We start from the raw sequence: 6,126 nt of genomic DNA on the forward strand, positions 1-6,126 counted from the left end.
CAAACAAAGAAATATAAAGCCTTTGTTTAGTTTGGAAGTACAGTTGAACAAATTTAAGACCAGTTTTAGGACACCAAAGAATGAATTGTTTAAGAAACAAACATCTCATAAAAACATGCAGTCTTAATCAAAGGTTCCAGAAGATCTATAGCATTCATGTGAAATATGGCACAGGTAAGCTGTTTTTGAATTAATATTTTAAATTTCTTACTGAAGACAAGAATGTAGCCCAGCTTATCGAGTTTGTTGATCCCTGCTCCATTTAAAGAAATCCCAAAGTGGCCATGGCTTCTTTGATCTAAGCCTGTTTGACACCTTAAAACAAGACAAGAAAAAGTGTACTAAAGAGGCTTAGTCAGGGCAGGATTCCACCTCAGTTGTTATCTTTGCCAGCATGCCGCTGGCTCTGAAAAGGGAGGATCTTTGCCCTTTGTTTTGATTGCCGCTACTTACACCGCCAGCATCTCCACTCATGTGCAAAATGGTGCTTGAATATCATTTTGATCATTTCATTCCTTTCCTTTCAGCTGCCCTCATTCATGTGTCAGTACAAAGTGTGGGTGCTAATCCTTCAATGAATGTCTTTTTCTTGAGCTTCACATGGCAGCACATTCCATGCCTGGGACAGAGAACAGCTGGATGACTGCAGCACTAGGTGTTTTATCTTCTCCTGCATTGTCAGATGCTCACATTTAAAAAGCACAGTTTTTCACTGAGCATCTGAGGAGTGATGTACTTGAACTGGAATGAATGAAGACAAATGGAAGCCTTTCAGATAAAGGCTCGGAAGATATTAATTAAGCAAACCAGTCATCTTTTTTTTTTTATGGATTTTGTGGTTCCAAGCTAACAAGATGAAAGATGTTAAAACTTTGCTGGACACATTTGTTTTGATTAAGTGAGAGATTACACTAGCGACATATTTTTCTTATGAAGTATTGCTTTTCCAGCTTTGTTTACAGTCAGGCTGTATGTCATTGCCTCCAACAGAGCAACAAGAAAATGAAATGATTTGTGTAAAAAAATTTCCTTTCATTGGAAAGGCCATCAAAACATAAACCAGGGTCGCCATAACCATCTGAGAGACTATCTCTTCCACATTCTTCTCATCCTTGAGAAAACTCAAACCCTGAAATGTCAGCGAATCTGTGAAAAACTGCTATCACCTTTCCATTTCTAAGCTTTCTTGTTTTCTTCTATCCATGCAGTATTTGATCACCATGTAAAACTTACTCTACTGCAGCTCTATGACATTGCAGAGATCACAAGAATAAAATTGCAATTAATTACATCATCTCGTGGGCCGAGGAGACCAAATAATTGTTCCCTCACTGCAACATTTCAGCCCACTAATAGCTCCCACGGAAGTATAAGTGATGCCAAATAACACAATCACATGCTGAAACAGTTCAGAGGGGCACAGATTCTGTGTTTGTTCAGTATTACTTGTATATAATATGGTGGGAAATCTATCAAGCATGGATGAGGTTCAGCAGATGGTAAAGCAGCTTATAAAATGACAAAAGAATATGGACATCAAAACAAGAAGGACTGAAGGACTGGTTGGTTAGAAATACATTAAACAGACATGAAAACCAATTTTGTTTTCATAGATTTTTAATAACTACATCCCATTGCCTCATTATTGAGAAACTTTTACTGCCGGTGCAGTTGGTTCTACCCAAGGAAGAGCAGATAAAGAAAAAAACTAAATCTGCTCATGAACAAGCCAACTATAACAACCCAAGCTAAGCCAGGGAAAGGTGGTTAAGGAAACGCAAATTACTGGTCAGTAAGAAGCAAGTTTTTAATATAAAAAACTGTCAGAAAACGTGAGCTAGAAGAAGAAAACAAAACAAAGAAGCACTCAGAGCGCAGCCCTCAGCCAAGTCATAGGGTCACTGAGAAACCCACAAAACCCAACAGCCCATCCAAAACCCCTTATATTTCTAACCTGGATCACCAGATTCAGAATATTTACATGATTTTGGTCAAACAATATCGGTTTATTATCATGACAATAATTGCCAATGATTCTTGGCATTATCTGATGTGTTAGAAGCTTCAACGTCAAATTATCCCTACCTCCCAATAGAAAAGAACCCTATTAAGGCAAAGTAAGTAACATTGACACCTAGTGTTTCAAATCAGAACTGCAGTCGAAAGAGAAAAACACGGAGAGCGTTCTTCCCCCCTTTTTTACGTAGGTTGCCGGTTTGTGAGTGGACGGTTCTTTTATACAGTCTATGAAGGACGGAGAACCTAGCACCAGCAAACATCATGATGAGGAGCGAAGATGATTCACACACACAGTAAGTTGCTATGCTTTGCCATGCTAGCACTAATTTCACGCGCTAATTTCCGTTAGAGCATAGAGCATAAACAGAGGCTACATTAATCAAAAAATGCCACGCAGCTGCAGTTTTCCCTTAGTCTCACTTAATAAATTAATTTGATAGTGATTTAATATGTTTATAAGGACAAACACAGTATTCACTTGGCCCAAACATCATTACATTTGTTGTTGTAAACTAACAGACCACCAATTTACTCCACTAATACATTCATACAGTCACACAAATTAATTTAATGAGTGCCTAGAAATAAATTAGACTAAAATCTTTGTAAATCAAGATAAACTTTTCGGTTATTTTAAGCAAAATTCCTGTGCTTACCTGTCGAGGAGAAACTTTGCCAGCTCAGACTTCTCCACCTTTCAAAAGATTCTCCAATATTGATCCTTGTTTTATTCCGTTTTTGGTCGTTTGCTTTTTAGCAGGATGCCAAGGCTTTTTAGGTTTTTCTGAAACTATTTCTGGTCCGCTTCTTTTACTAGTGTAACCTCGGGGTGGGTGTGCAGAAATGGGTGTAGCACGTAGGGGCTCCAATTATGAGGCCACAACGGTCAGTGTGGGTCAGACACATGCCATTTTATTAAACATAACTGAAACCTCAAAACACAGCAATGAAAGACAAGGTGATAGACAGTCGAGCTCCGGCCGAGATCCCAGACACTCACCATGGCGGGACTGGGGTTATACTACAAACAAAACATAAATCCAATTACTTCCAAACAAAAACACCATGCTATAAACTGCGTGCACCACAAACCAAATCACCGTCTAAGTGAACTCCCAGTCCCAGATGACACCAGTGAGAGAAGGACGCTCCAGCCGCAGCACTAGAAGACAAAAGGGGACAGAGTGTTAAAAAGCTAAAACCACTTAAATGAATTATGGTAAAATGAAATAAAGAGGGATAAACCAAACCATGTAAAATCAACTAAAACAAACGGCAGCCAGTGCTGTCCCAGCGGGCCAGGGACTCAATGCTCATAGTAGAGCTTGCCCGTTGGATTTAAGTAGTCACATCCTTCAGTCACACCTGCCATCAATCAGTCCCTCCTGATTGCTACCCAGCTCTGTAAATCTCTTCCGACCGCTGCAGCCGTCTAGAGGCCAACCGCTACACTAGCTTCTATACCTGCACGCTGCTGCTCTTTTGCCGACATAAAATACCAAAAGCTGCCTTGTTGTTGTTAGGCAACCATGGGGAGTCGCATATGATTGGTTAAGGAACCAGGAAGTTGGAAAGAGCAACACGGTACACCCAAGTTATTCTGGCACAGAACTCTTATTTTGAAGGAGAAAAACTTGACAAAGACAATGTTGATGTAGGAGACAGAGTGTTTATAGGGAAGCTTCCTTTTATCCCTCACAGCAAATTATTTTTTTAAGGAAAAAATCCTAATTATTCAGCCATTAAAAAATTCCTAGATCCACATGATGATGTGATGTGATAAGGTGAATCATCCCCAGAATGTTATCACTTGTTCCTTATTCCTTTACTCCTGAAAATTTTATCAAAATCTGTTCATAACTTTGGGCATTAGATGATGCTACAGTTTCAGTTTACAATCACTTTCCTAAAGTAAGAAATCAGGGTCTGGGCACAAAAATAAAACTAATAATAGAAAATTCGTTTGAACAAACGTTTACTCTGTTTTCTCTACGGTGCCTGAACTATTCCACCTGAAATATTAATATCTCAACCATGAGAGTTTGCCCTTTATTTGAAGAATGAATTCTCAGAAGTCCAAACTGACTTAATTCTCACAATCTTCACAATCATCTTATCTTTCTTGCTCTGCCGGTGTCCCACAAGGCTCAATACTTGGCCCAATACTATTCAGTCTTTATGTCAATAATTTACCAAATGTTTGTTCAACTATCAAAACTCAATTATATGCAGATGATACAGTGTTGTATACTCACGCAAAAACTAAACAAGAAGCTGCTGCAATACTTTCAGGAGCCATGGTACCAGTGTCCCACTGGCTTCAAAACTCCTGCTTACATCTTAATACAAAGAAAACAGTTTGTATGTTTTTCTCACGACAGCCAGTAGGCGACCAACAACCATCTGTCATAGTTAATGATGAATGTCTAGATGTGGTGGACCAGTTCAAGTATCTGGGTGTGGTCTTTGATTCTAACCTGACATTTAAGCAACATGTAAAAAAAATTATAAGTACAATCAAATTTAACTTATCAAATTTTAATCATGTCAGACCCTTTCTTACTCTTGATGCAGCAAAAGCATACATGCACGCAATGATTTTTACTCATATCACCTACTGTTACACAACGTGGTCTCATACAACAGAAGGCACTCTAAAGCCTATTAAGTCTCTTTTTAAGAAAACATTGAAAATTTTAGACAGAAAACCTCTTCATTTTCATCACTGTAATATCCTTAGTAAGTATAATATTTTAGACTTGAGCAGCTATCAGATATTTCTGGATGTATGTTTTGTTTTTAAGGTTTTAAATGGGCTTGCCCCTCCACCATTAGATGTTTTCATACAGAAGAAAACAAACAATAGAGTCACTACTAGAGCATTAACCAGAGGAGACTGTAACATACAGCGCCGCAGGACTAAGTTTAGCCAAATGGTGGTGTCTATCAGAGGCACACAGTCATGGAACTCACTACCAGCTCATATTAGAAACTGTGACAACTATCTCACCTTCAAGAAAACACTAAAAGAGTGGTTAAAAACAAACCAGTCCTGTACTCATGTGTAACTAACATCCTGTTTACCTCTTATTACTAACACTGTGTTTAATGTTTATTGTAACTATTGTAAATATGAGATGTTTGTCAATGTTTGTTCAATGTGCCTGCCTTAGGACAACAGATGCAATTTAGCTTTTGTGGCTAATTCTGGCATATTTACTGTGAAGCTTTTGCTTATATGTTGATTAATATGCATTGTCCTAAATAAATAAATAAATAAATAAATAAAAAAAAATAAAAAAACCAGTTATTTGAATGTTCTCTATCAGACTTTGACATGGCTTCAGACATACCACAGCACGCATTTTCAGTGAAATGACAATGGAGAGACCAGAACTACATGCTTCATCTCTTCTGTTATCAATCTGTCATCCACCTCTCATTATCCTCAGTTCAACCATGCCTTTACCAGTTAGCTATGCAGTCATTTTTTTCCCTTTGTGAATTATTGCTTTACATTTACTATGTGGTATCTTGTATGCTCTTGAGAGAAAGAGAAGCATTGCAGTGTCATGGAAACTTGCTTCTTAAACCAACTCAGCAGCAAGGGTTAGTGAGAGAGAGAGAAAGAGAGATAGAAATACAATTTTACACATGGTTACAATGGTTAGATATTTCCCAGAACATTGTATATCCTTTGTAAATTATTTAATAAGCAATAAAGATAGAAGTGTGAGGAGCCTGCATGTATGATACAGACATGTAGATGCAACAGAGCTGTGAGATCAATCTATTTCTTTGTCTATTGCTGATAATACTGTAAAATATCAGCAGTGGTGCAATGCTCCAAAACGAGAGAATTCTTTGAGCTGACTTCTACTTAAACCCAGGCACACAGCACTTACTGATGTAATGTTACTGAAAATATATCTTCCCTGCTTCTTCAGCCAAGCCTGGATCTTCACTTGGGCCAATGTTTTCTTTGCCTTTCAGGCTCGCAGCCAATATAATGTAGTCTGATGCCAGTGGGTTGCTAGGCAGGAATCTTAATGACCTTCTATAATGGTATTCATTATTGAGAAAAGACAGCCAAAGCATCAAAGAAAA

General features: G+C 38.1%; 1 long non-coding RNA gene across 1 annotated transcript; it reads right to left on the reverse strand.

Annotated features, from left to right (window-relative positions):
* Nucleotides 1-2,909: 2,909 nt before the first annotated feature.
* Nucleotides 2,910-3,385, reverse strand: LOC121633985. The gene is made up of 2 exons (XR_006009161.1): nucleotides 3,270-3,385; nucleotides 2,910-3,181 (listed from the first exon to the last, which is right to left on the reverse strand). It is a non-coding gene; the product is annotated as an uncharacterized LOC121633985 (long non-coding RNA).
* Nucleotides 3,386-6,126: the final 2,741 nt, after the last annotated feature.

The sequence above is a fragment of the Melanotaenia boesemani genome, chromosome 22 (assembly GCF_017639745.1).
Source record: "Melanotaenia boesemani isolate fMelBoe1 chromosome 22, fMelBoe1.pri, whole genome shotgun sequence".
Lineage (NCBI taxonomy): Eukaryota > Metazoa > Chordata > Actinopteri > Atheriniformes > Melanotaeniidae > Melanotaenia > Melanotaenia boesemani.